Source organism: Panthera onca, chromosome C1, assembly GCF_046562875.1.
Source record: "Panthera onca isolate mPanOnc1 chromosome C1, mPanOnc1 haplotype 2, whole genome shotgun sequence".
In the NCBI taxonomy this organism is placed as follows: Eukaryota; Metazoa; Chordata; class Mammalia; order Carnivora; family Felidae; genus Panthera; species Panthera onca.
In genome coordinates, this window is record NC_138346.1 from 161,380,932 (window position 1) to 161,394,006 (window position 13,075).

General features: G+C 34.1%; 1 pseudogene; it reads left to right on the forward strand.

The window, feature by feature from the left end:
• Positions 1 to 5,144: 5,144 nt before the first annotated feature.
• LOC132670786 (putative acidic leucine-rich nuclear phosphoprotein 32 family member C) lies at positions 5,145 to 5,853 on the forward strand (annotated as a pseudogene).
• The last annotated feature ends 7,222 nt before the right edge of the window (positions 5,854 to 13,075 follow it).

Below are 13,075 nucleotides of genomic sequence, written 5' to 3' on the forward strand. Positions count from 1 at the left end.
AGAGAGAGGGAGACACAGAATCCAAAACAGGCTCCAGGCTCTGAGCAGTCAGCACAGAGCCCGACGCGGGGCTCGAACTCACAGACCCCGAGATCATGACCTGAGTTGAAGTCAGCCCCTTAACCGACTAGCCACCCAGGCACCCCCTGACTGCACTTTTGCCTTACATTTCCCTAATGACTAAGGTGTTCAGCATCTCTTCATATGCTTATTAGCCATTTGTATGTTGTTGCTGCAAAATGATTATTTTAATCTTTTCACATTTTATATTGGGTTATTATTTCATTGTTGAGTTGTACGAGTTGATATATAGATAGATAGATAGATAGATAGATAGATAGATGAGTCGGGAGATATATACATATATATGAGTCGGGAGATATATACATATATATGAGTGATATATATATATATATATATATATATATATATATATATATATCACTCTAGTTTCAAGTCTCTTATCAGACATATGATATATATATCACTCTAGTTTCAAGTCTCTTATCAGACATATGATTTGCAAACATCTCCCCTGACTCTTTAGGTTATCTTTTCACTTAACAGAATCTTTTGAAGTACAAAATTTTTTTCTTGTAAAAAATTTTGATGAAGTCAATTTTGTTTTTACCTGTGCTTTTTGTTTCACATCTAATTTCTTCTAAGAATTACTTTTAAGAGTTATGTAGCTTGGACTATTAATTTACATTTTGTTTTGACTTAAATTTTGTATATGGTCTGATGCTGGGTTTCAACTGCATTCAAACCATTGACGAAAAGTCTCTTATTTCCCCCCACTGTATTTTATCAGCATCTGCGTTGAAAATCAATTGACTATAACTGTAACTGGTTATTGGGGGGACTCTTAATTTTACTTCATTAATCCATGTGTCCATCCTTCAGTTAGTTCCACACTATCTTGATTACTATAGCTTAATAAAGAGTTTTGAAGTGTGAATCCCCCAACTTTATTATTCCTTTTCAAGACTGTTTTGGTTATCCTGGGCTCTTTGCTTTTCCGTATGAATTTTAGGGTTATCTTGTTAATATCTGAAAAAAAAAAGATGGGATTTTGACAGAGGGTTGCATTAAATCTGTAAATCAATTTGGGGAGTATTGCCATCTTAATATTAATTATTATAATTCATGTATACAGGCTATCTTTCCATTGATTTAAGTCTAATGTTTTTCAATAATGCTTTATAGTTTCAACATACAATGAGTTTGGAAGTATTAATTTCCTCTTCTACTTTTTTAAGAATTTGTGAATGATTGGTATTAATTCTTCCTTAAATGTTAGTAAAATTCGCCAGGAAAGATACATGGAACTGTTTTTGAGTGTGTGTATGTGTATATATGCCTTTTTTTTTTTTTTTATTACTAATTCATTATCTTTACTTGTTACAGGTTAATTCAGATTTCTATTTCTTCTTGAGTCAGTTTTATTAGTTTGTCTCTTTTTAGAAATTGTCCATTCCATCTAGGTTATATAATTTGTTGGCATGTAATTCATATTATTCCTTGTTTTCCTTTGCATTTCTGTAAGTTCAATAGTGATATCCCTATCTCACTCATAGTTTTAGTACTTTGAATCTTCTCTCCCCTTTTCTTGGTCACTCTAGCTGAAGGTTTGTAAATTTTGTTGATCTTCTAGAAGAACTAATGCTTGGTCTCATTGACTATTATTTTTTCCATTTTCTGTTTCATTTATTTTTGTTATCTTTATTATTATTTATCTTATACCTGCTTTTGATTTAGTTTGCTCTTCTTTTTCTACTTTCTTAAGATGGAAGGTTAAATTACAGAATTGAGATCTTCCTTTCTTTTGAATATAGGTATTTTCAGGTTTAAATGTTTTGCTATACAATACTTTTGTTGCATTTCATAAGAGCTAGTGTTATTTTTGTTTCTATCCATCTAAATATGTTTTCTACTTTCCCTTATGATTTTGTCTTTGACACTTTGCTTAGTAAGGCATGTGCTGTGAAATGTTATAATAATAATAATATGTTATAATCTAATCTAATAATAATAATAATCCACATTTTTTTTTAATTTTCTAATGTTTAGTTTTGAGAGAGATAAAGACAGAGTAAGTAGGAGAGGAACAGAGAGAGAGGGAGACACAGAATCCAAAGCAGGCTCCAGGGTCCCAGCTGCCAGCACAGAGCCTGAGGTGGGGCTTGAACTCACTGTGAGAGACTGTGAGATCATGACCCGAGCTGAAGTTGGGTGCTTAACCAACTGAGCCACTCAGGCAATCCTCACATATTTTTTTAAATCTCAACTATGTTGATTTTTAATTTCATTTCATTGTGATCAGAGAATATTATTTATATTATTCAATTCTTTAGTTGCACATGGGTGGCTCAGGTGGATAAGCATCTGACTCTTGAATTCACTCAGGTAATGATCCCGGGCTCATGAGATTAGACCCATTCATGTGATATCTGTCTCTCTCTCTATAATAAAAAATAAATTAAAATTATATTATTCAATTCATTAAGATTTATTAGGGTTTATTTTGTGACCTAACCATGTGTATTTTGGACAATATTCCTTGTGTACTTGAGAAGGTATATTGTGCTCTTTGGGGGCTTAGTATCACAAATATTTATTAGGTGTAGTTGATTTCTAATGTTCACTTCTTCTGTTTTTCTGTTCATTTTAGGTCTTGTTCATTTTTTAATTTGAGTGTTGAAATCTCTAAGTATTCTTGTTGATTTGTCTATCTCTCCACTCTTTTTGTGTCTTCTTATGTTTTGGGTCTCTTTTGGTAGATGCATATATATTTGTATATATTATTATAAAATGCCTTTATTATCTCTACTAATATTTTTCTTATTTAAGAAAGTAATTTTCTTAAATTCTGTTTTATCTAGTAGGTACTGCAATTCACTTTTAGTTACTATTTGCATGAGATATTTTTTTTTCCATTCTTTCACCTTCAGTCTATTTGTGTCTTTTAATCTAGAGTATGTCTCTTTTAGGCAGCATAATTAGATCATTATTTTTTAATCTATTCTTCCAATCTCTTTTGACTGGAATGATTAGTCCATTTATATTTAACATAATTACTGATTATATAGTATTTATGTCTAACATTTTGCCTTTTTTATGTTTTATATGCTTTCTATTCCTCTATTCCCACAGTACAGCCTTCTTTCGTGCTAAATCAATATTTTATAATTGCTATGTAAATTTTTGTTTTATTTTATATTTTCAGGTATTTTCTTAGTAGTTTCTCTGTGGATTACAATAACCATTTAACTTAAAATAATCAACTGCAGATTTTAACATATTAGTAGATTATAAGAGTTTGCTTCAATATGTCTCCATCCATTCCTATTTTATGCTATTTGGGTCATACAAATTGTATCTTTATACATCATAAATTAACAGCGTTATAATCATTTTTTATGCAGTTGTCTTTTAAATAAGATAGGATGACAATAGTTACCATAAAATACATTTATACCGTCTTTTATATATACCTATGTAGTTGCTCTTTATCTCCTTATGGATTTAAATTATCATCTAGTGTTATGGCATTACAGTCTGAAGGACTCCTTTTAGTATACCTTTTAGTGTTGGTCTGCTAGTGATGAATTCTCTCAGCTTTATTTCAGAAAGTCATAACTTCTATCTTGTCTTTGATGGGTAGTTTTGCTGGATATAGAATTCTTGGTTGATAGTCTTTACCTTTCAGCACTTTCAATGTGTTATTCCACTGTCTTCCAACACCCATTGTCTCTGATAACAAATGTGTTGCTAATCTTATTAAAGACTTATTGTGGGTAAGAAGCTATTTTTTGTTAGCTGCTTTCCATCTTTTCTTGCCTTTAGCTTATGATAGTTTGATATAATGTGTCTAGGTGTGTGGATCCTTTCAATTTTATATTCCATTAAGTTCATTGAGTTTCATGGATGTGTACTTTAATGTTTTTCATCAAATTTGGGAAATTATATCCATTATTTCATCAAATACCATTCTGGTCCTTTATTTCTCTTCTCTTTTGCATCTCCCATTGTGTATGTTAGTATACTTGAGGATGTCTCACGGGTTTCTGAGACTCTGTTCATTTTTATGTACTCCTTTTCTTCTATTTGTCAGACTTCATAATATTCATTGACTTCTCTTTCATATAAAAATTTTATGCTTGTCTAGTATAAATTCCACATATGCTCAGAATTTTCCCAAGATTACAAAAATATTTACCTATATTTTCTAATGAAAATTTTAAGTTAGATTTTTATTTTAAGTACTTGGCCCATTCAGGATTTATGATATGTGGAATAAGGAAAAGATAAAGTTGTATCTTATTTCAAAATAAATAGTAATATTTACATTATGGATCTGTCATTGCATATTCCAACCTCCTCCCCTCTATTTCATGCACAAGAGAAATTTGAATGTGACAGTCAAGATATGATACATAACAGAATATTGTAGAATTCATTAACTTGAAACTTAATTAAAGGTAAGTTGGAAAAAAAAACAGTCATATAGCTAATGTTAACACAATATTACTTGAATACTTAAGAATGCCACACTTAGTATATATCCAACCCAAGAAACATTTATCAAATTTGTTACTGTAATTCCTATTTTCCTTTGACAAAACCAGTATTACAGAAACTGCTAATTTTCCATGAAAACCATTTTATTCTTCCTAGCTAGATTTCCCAGCTTCTCCTGTAGATAGGTCTTGTCATGTGACTGCAGGCTATTCTATGAAATGCTAATAAATTATGTGTCATTTTCAGGTAAAGCCCAGAATAATTTCCATGAGAATTCCTCCATGCTCTTAACCTTCCTAGCTTATTTAAATGGTATGAATGATGATAACCCTGAAACCACATGTTTAAGATACAAAGATGCCAAGATGCCATTAAACTGAGTCTTTGAGTAACCACTAGTAGGGAATTGCTCCCCTAGCACTATGTTCTGGAACAGTCCTAAATGAGTGAGCAAGAAATAATACTTCTATTTCATTTAGTAATTACACTTGGGGTCTGTTTTGAGGCTGTAAAGTGGAATGCCGCTGGGAAAAATGTAAAATATATGGTTTTGTCATAATGATTAGAAAGCAGACTGATTGAATTTCCCTGGCATGGGAGCCTCTGCAGAAGGAGAAGGAAAGATGGACATGGACAAATGGATTCATTTAGAGCTGCGGAACAGGACATCCTCTGACGTGAAATAGATTGTCCTCAACAACTGCCAGTTGATTGAAGGCAGAATTGAAGCCCTCCCAGATGAATTTGAAGAACTGGAGTTCTTAAGTACAATCAGTGTAGGCCTTGCCTCAGTCATAAATTTACCAATGTTAGACTTAAGAAGCTTGAACTAAATGATAACAGAATCTCAGGGGACCTGGAAGTATTGGCAGAAGACTGTCCTAACCTCACACATATAAATTTAAGTGGCAACAAAATTAAAGACCTTAGCACAATGAAATCACTGAGAAAGTTAGAAAACCTCAAGAGCTTAGACCTTTTCGATTGTGAGGTAACCAACCTGAACGATTATAAGAAAACATGTTGAAGCTCCTCCCGCAGCTCAGGTATACCTTAATGGCTGCGACTGGGATGACAAGGTCCCCAATCAGATGCTGATGACTATGTGGAGGACCTAGACAAGATGAGGAGGACGAGGATGAGGAAGAGTATGGTGAAAATTCTCAGGTAGTAGAAAACGAGGGGAATGGAAAGGAAGAGGAAGAACAAGATGAAGAGAGTTGTAATGATCGGGACATAGACGATGAAGAAAATAAAGACAATGTTGGTGAAGAAGAAAGGAGTCAGAAGCAAAAATGAGAACCTGTAAATGAAGGAGATGATGATGACTAAGTGGAATAACCTATTTTGAAAAATTCCTATTGTGGTTTGACTATTTTTACCCACCCTCCTCCCCCAAATCCCACTCTCTGAAACTTATTTTTTTCTGGTTGTAACATTGTTGTGGGAACAAAAAGGGGAGAATTGTACTGGGGGGTTGTGATGGGAGGGAGGGAGGGAGACAGAAGGTTGAATACAGTACCATTTTTACTGCCACTCTATTTTCCCCCTACTTTTTCTGTCTAGTTTTGTCCCCATAAATGCAATAGCTGAGTACACACCAAGTGAGCATTTTTCCTTACTTTCAAAGAGGATGGTGTAGAGGGCTCTTACATTTCCTGGTACTGGTTGGAAGGTCATGACTCCTCTCCATTTGGTTTCTCAAAGCCCAGAAGGGGCTGAGTCCTGGCCATGCCTTACCTCTCATTCTGGTTCCTGTGATTTCTGCATTTCTTGGGCCTGCTAGAGGCATCCAATGCCCTGGTTTGTAAATAGCAACCTAAAGGAATTTTTGCGGAATGTTTGGGAACATTCCCCATCTCTCATTTCTTTCCCTCTTCACATATAATGGGCTTTTCTCTAGGAAGAAGACTCTGATACTGCTCTTCAGAGCTATGTGCCAAACAGCTGAAAACAGCAGGCTTATGAGTTAAGTAAAATTGACTTGGTAATTATAATTAAAAGAGAAGAATACAACCCTTAAACTTCAACCTCTTTAAAAGATTTTTAAAAAAAGAAACAAACAAATCTGCCGTATCTTGTTCTGTGAAATATTAGAACACTTTGTTTTACAAAAATAGAAGAGAATTCTTCCACACGTACTTCTGTACTTAGATAATTTTTACAGATGTAAGTACAGGAGACATTACTGCATGTCAGCTGGGTTTTTGCTGTTGTTGTTGCTGCTGTTTTCATACACCTGAGCATGGAAAAACTGACCCAAAATTGTATTTTCTTACCTAGTGGAAATCCAAAATGACTGCAAATTCCTACTGAATGTACAGGTTTGTTTTCATGTCCCTCTTCTGGATTGCTTTAGCAGTGGTGTGTTATTTCCTAGCCTGTATTTCATTTGGGTAAAAGAACATCTGTAGTGGTTATTCTCCTCCCCCTCAGAAGTGCCAAACTTTGAGTTTTATGTCTGTTTGTCATCAAATTTCAATGATTTTTTTTTCTTACACACACACACACACACACACACACACACACAGGAATCACAAAAGAAGGAAAAGACACTACAGGCTAGAAATCTGAAGACTCATTTCATACAATGGCAAAATATTTTGTACAACCTGAAAAAACATGAAAGTTAATTAATGCACCTAAGGCTTTAGGAAAAATAGTTGGAAAAAGTCAACTATTCTTAAGTATTCATACTACTTACTGCTTTTGGCTTGGTATTACAAGTTAGAGACGAGTTCAGGGAAATAATTATTTACTGTAAAAACAAAGACCAAGTCCACAAAATATTGGAAAAAAACAAAGGATTCTGGACCCTAAAGAATGTAAGATTGAAAAAGACTTTGAACAACAAAATCCCATTAAGACTTCTTAACAACCATCCTGCCCCCTAAAAAAAGACTTCTTAAGACCCATTTAAATCTGTGGTAAATAGGAGATAAAGGATTTATATTCCCATTTAAGACTATTTTCTTTTAGATAATCTCATGGTAGTTGCCATTAAGTAGAGAGCATGAGAAAATTATGGGGTCAAATGACAAAGATAGAAAAGCCTTGAGAACTATGTCTAGCAGCAAACTTTGGGTTTACGTAGTTTTCAGTACCTGCAAAAAACTACTAGGAAATAGATCAGTAGCCTATCATGATATCAAGGGAAATATTTCCAAGGAAAAAGAAGACAGCCCCCAAAATGTCTTTAATTGTTTCAGCTAAAAATAAACCTTGGGCTTCTATGTTTGCACCAGCAGAAACAGAACAAAAGCTGTACTAGTCTCTACGAGAAGTAGATTCTCAACACTTCCTAGAAAAGTGAGCATGGAGACTAACAAGCAAGGAATAACTCCCAGAAGGCAAAGTTGGAACCACTGAAAATGAGATTTTTCCCCTGAGAGAACATTCAATTTCTAATCAAATAATTTCTTTCATTGCCAGGGTAGAACTCTTCTTAATGCTTCCCTACACCATTCTTTTCTTTATCCTTGCGATTTCAGTGCTTTCCCATTGCCCACTATTCCAAATTAGTTAGTTTTGTATGGATATCTTTTCCCCAACCTACAGTTATATATTGAGTTTGAAAATGCAGTGGACTTGTATTTTGAGTTTCCAAGTCTTGAGACAATAAGTACCCGCATTCTAACCTAATGCGGAGACTATACATCACATAGAAATTTGGCACATTGAGCTAGACACTGTTCTCTGCTTCCCTCAAAGTTTTGTTTTTTGTTCTTTACAGCAATGTGAATGATATACGACCAACAGCATGTAAGCAGAATCGATGTGTGTCACTTACAGACATGGATCACAAAAATTTCCTTATTGTTTGTTTTCTTTGCTGGCTGACTGGGATAATGATGTCCACAGCAACCTTAAAGTCATGTCCTGAAGATGGGAGAATCACAAAGAATCCCTGATTAACTGAATCCAACAGCCCACCTCCACTGCCCTCCACTGAACTCTTATCCCTGAATTGCTGGCATGGCCCAGGGCTGCTATGTTTGTGACAATTACATGTTTCTGCCATTGAATCATTTTGCTATATATTTATTTGCAAGAGTAGTATAGAATACTTAATATCTTCGGTTTCAACTAATATAAACAACTCCAAATATAAAACTATTTGTTTCCAAAGGTCATTGTATTCAAAAAAATCATATGCTGACACAAGAAATAAAGAAAATGATCTTGAGTATTTTACTATATTAACTTTAGCATAAATATCTACTACAGTGAGAAGTGTTATAGAACTTTATATCAGTATCTGGATCTTGTCCACTGCTCTGTGGATTATACTAGGAATATAATCTAAGGTGGTTTTTGTAATTTTGTATTTCCCTTGAAATGGTCATTTATTTTACTAACTCTATAAACTATTTTATTTTATTATTTTATTATCTAATATTTTATTATTACCACTTAGGCGGTTTTATTTTATGAACTATATCCTTTAGCATTGGAATTAGCACCCTTATGTGTGGTTTTGTCTTTGTTTTGTTTACATTTTAATTCTCCTATTTGAGAAATAACTACCATATGATGTATCTTTAAATGAATAGGTTTTAGCATGTGATAATCTTGGCTACAATGTTTCTCTTTGTAACATACATACTAAGCAGTTGGACTGGTTTGTTCAATAATGTTTATGACTAAAAGATTTCCTGTGGCTAATAGCATTGGCTTTGATTACCATTATTAATAGTTTCCTTTCCATGGACTTAGGAAACGAGAGATCACTAGTTAGAATTTTGAAACCATAGGAGAAAGTTCTGAAAGCCATGTCCAAGTTGACGTGTTTCACCTCCCTTCCACTTACCTAAACATCCTTCTGCCCATGACGTTTTTCAAGAGAAGGTAAAATATCAAATCAAAGAACTCTAGCATTTAAAGGATTTGTTTTACATTTTTATTCTATTTTTCCTGTCACAAATAGAGATCCAAGCTGCCCTTCATAAATTAATTCCATTTATAGGTGAAGAAACTATTTATATAGGTATCTTTAAGAAATTTCACCATCTGAAAACATTACATGCAGCATATGTAAATACGCTTATATAAATACATTACTTACTTTCTTAGTGGTCTATTCTTTTTTCCCTTCTTTTCCAATCCTTTTTTGTTGTAATTGTGCAGAGTAAGACTGACAAATATTGGCTGAGAATATTGCCAGGTAGATAAATATCCTAGTATCTGCCTATTAGAAGGCACAGAATCACCGAGAGAAAATGCCTTTTTAATGGCCCAATGCAATATAAACCCAACACATTGGAAGTTAAAACTGATGGCCTCTCACTTCCTCGGATGATAGTATTGTTCAGGAATTTCTCCTCAAAAGAACTAAGGTTATCACCATAAGAAATATTTTCAATGCAATCAAGGAAACCAGATATATGCATTTTGTTCATTCATAAAATTCATATTCTATTCCTATCACACAAAATATTTAGATATTTAGCATAATGAAGTCTATCAAGTTTCAGCAAAAGCCTCTTGAGTGCATCAGAAATATGATCTTTGAGGACATTCAAAGCATTTCATGACAAAATAAATTTCAGTTATGTGACTATGGCACAAATAAACTAATATTTTTGCATTTGATCCATAGGTTTGATGAAGGAGCTTGAGGCGAGCTGAGGGCAAAGTACAAGTTAGCACATCCCCACCCCCCCCCCCCCCACCCCAGGTGGGACATGTATGATATTCCTTGGACACTCCCAGCTACCCAAAAATAGAAAAGGACGAAAAAAATGGTTAAACTGGTAAGTGTCTCCACAGGTTTACCAGAAAAAGGCAGTCCCATCAATGGTCTAAAGTCCAGGAACACCTTACTGTCTTAAAGTTAATGCCTTGCTAGAGGGAAAAACAACTTTAGCTTGACAATAGCTAGGCCTCAAGTAAACTTTAGCATGTGAAAGTCTCTTCTGAAACTCCTTCTTGACTTTATCTCCCCAACTCCATTAAACGGTCACCCCCACAACCCAAGTGCAGCTCTTCCTGTCCATGGGTCCCACTCCTATCCTTTAATAACATCACCTTTTTGCACCAAAGACGTCTTTAAGAATTCTTTCTTGGCCATAGACTCCAGACCCCACGAACCCCCCATCACCCCAAAACTTCATCAAGTTCAAGTTTTTCCTAGGTGCCTTAATTCTAAGAAGATATTTAACAAACGTTTTAATACTGATTAGGCTGAATTTGTTAAAGGTCAGCTTCCCCTACCCACTTATCTTGCAAGATTATTAATGGACCTGTTTTTTTTTTTTTTTTTTGTTAGCCTACATAATGAAAGGTACCACCAAAGTTCTGTAGATCTTGATTTTTAAAATAAATTCAACTTGCTATTAATTTTGAAGTTTCTCAAAAGGAATACTTTAGGTTAGAAATTTGGATTTATAAAGATAAGTTGTTCTTTGAAAACCTTATCACTTTAAAAGGAAAAGATGAAGATAACTGGTGTTATACACCCCTCACCCCTAAACTCATCAAGAAACACCAAAAATTCCCCAGATGATTTTGAAGTAATTGAATCACCATTAGAAACGGAATGAGTGGCTGTGCTTTTATGTGATATTTATTAAATCAGAGTCCACTTTTCTGATTTAATACAATCAGCACTTCCTTCTGATTGCAACTATTCTGATAGAAAACTAAAGTAAAACTAAACTTTGAAATTAATATTTTCCAACTACAGCATTATGACAGCATTGTCAAGAATGAAAGGTATGATCAAGTAAAGAGGTATGGAAAAATAAAAACAGTAAAAGGAAATGTAAGGAAAGAATGAGAGGGACAAAGTTAATAGATCTTGTGCATATTCTCTGCTGTAGATACGATACTTAGTTCTTTTACCTAAGCAATTTCAATTGATCTTAACCACTTGAGGCAGGCAGTTGTTATCAATCCTGCTTTATAAATGACAGCACTCAGGCTAACTGTAACAGAATAGAAGCTGTCTTATGCAACAAGATCATAAAGATAGAAGTCAGTTAACGCAAATAATATGAAAATAGTATAAATAGCATACACATGCATTAAACAGTCCATTTTAATTTAAAACATATCAGGGCACATACATTATTGGAAAAAGAATACATATATATATTTATTAATTAATATATATTACATTATTATATACATGTTATTAATATATAATATATAATATGATATATAAAACGTATATTAATATATATAATATATATAGTTTTAATTTGAGGATGGCTCTACTAATTTCAATTTTCTCAAGTTATCTTACAAAGGCAACTAAAACACTATATCATGATTAATTTGCTATGCCATAAAGAGAAATAGGAAAGCATTCAAAATTCAGAATCCTGATTTTTCATTATTCATCTCAAATTTTTTTTACTTTTCTTACTCCTACCTAATTCAAAATCAGATTTTAGACACCTTTTAGATGCCAAATATAGGAGCCCATGACAGGCCACCCCAAGATGGGCTACTTTGGCATGCAGATTATGCCAAGTTGAAAATAATCATGGTCCATAAGACTCAGAAGAAACTTTAACCTGCCCCCATTAACTACCTAAAAGAATTTAGATGGAGGACCTACTCTGGGAAGACAGCTATCACCACAAGATAACTGTATTAGGATGTAAAGTAGGTGTGCTAGACAGGGAGGAACCTATCCAGTCCTATTTGACCAAAGTCCTCTGTTCTACTGTTTCTGAAGGGCGTAGCAAACATTTGTTTACTAAATGTTCTCTCTTTCATCTTCCTGTAAATTGCATTCCTTCCCTTTATAGTCCTAGATCCCTAACCCTTCTTCTTCAGGATGACATATATATATATATATATACATCATTTCGTCTATTTTGGAATCTCATGTCTATGTGGATTACCAATACATACGAAATTGAATTTGATTTTCTCCTGTCAATCTGTCTCACATCAATTTAATTCTTAGTTCAGTTAAAAGAACCTTAGTATAATAGAAAAAGATAGTATAAAATAGGCAGTGAGGGAAAGGATAGGACCTGAGTTGCCTGGGTGGGGAAAACCACTATTTTGGAACAATGCTGGGAATGTGTGACCACAGCAAACCCCTTCAGGCTTGAAGTTCCTTTTAAGAATATAACAGACCCCACCTACTCCCCCTCAGGTTTCCCTCAGCAATTTGACAGAAGACCTAAGTATGGCCATAGGCTACCCCTCATACAATAAGGAGGAGCCAGTCAGGAATGGACAACCCAGCTCCAAGAGCTATCAGGTTAATAAAGATAGAACCTGAGAAGGAACTAGGGTGAAGGGAAGGGTGAGGGCTGACCAGAACCTTATAAAAGAAGGACCATTGCCTACAGTCCTCGGCCATTCACTTTCAGAAGTCCCCTCTCAGTAAAGAGCTCTTCATACTATTCTTCCTTTCTGATCTTATACTCTAATAAAACTTTTGCCTGCTGCTTATTTTGTTCTTCAGAGTGGGGAGACAACAAATCCCAGGTATTGTGGTAAAAAAAAAAATCCTGCAGCATTAGGTGACAGAGGAAAACCTTTTCCTCCTTAATATTTCTGAAGCATTAATTGTTTTAATAAAAATCAGTAT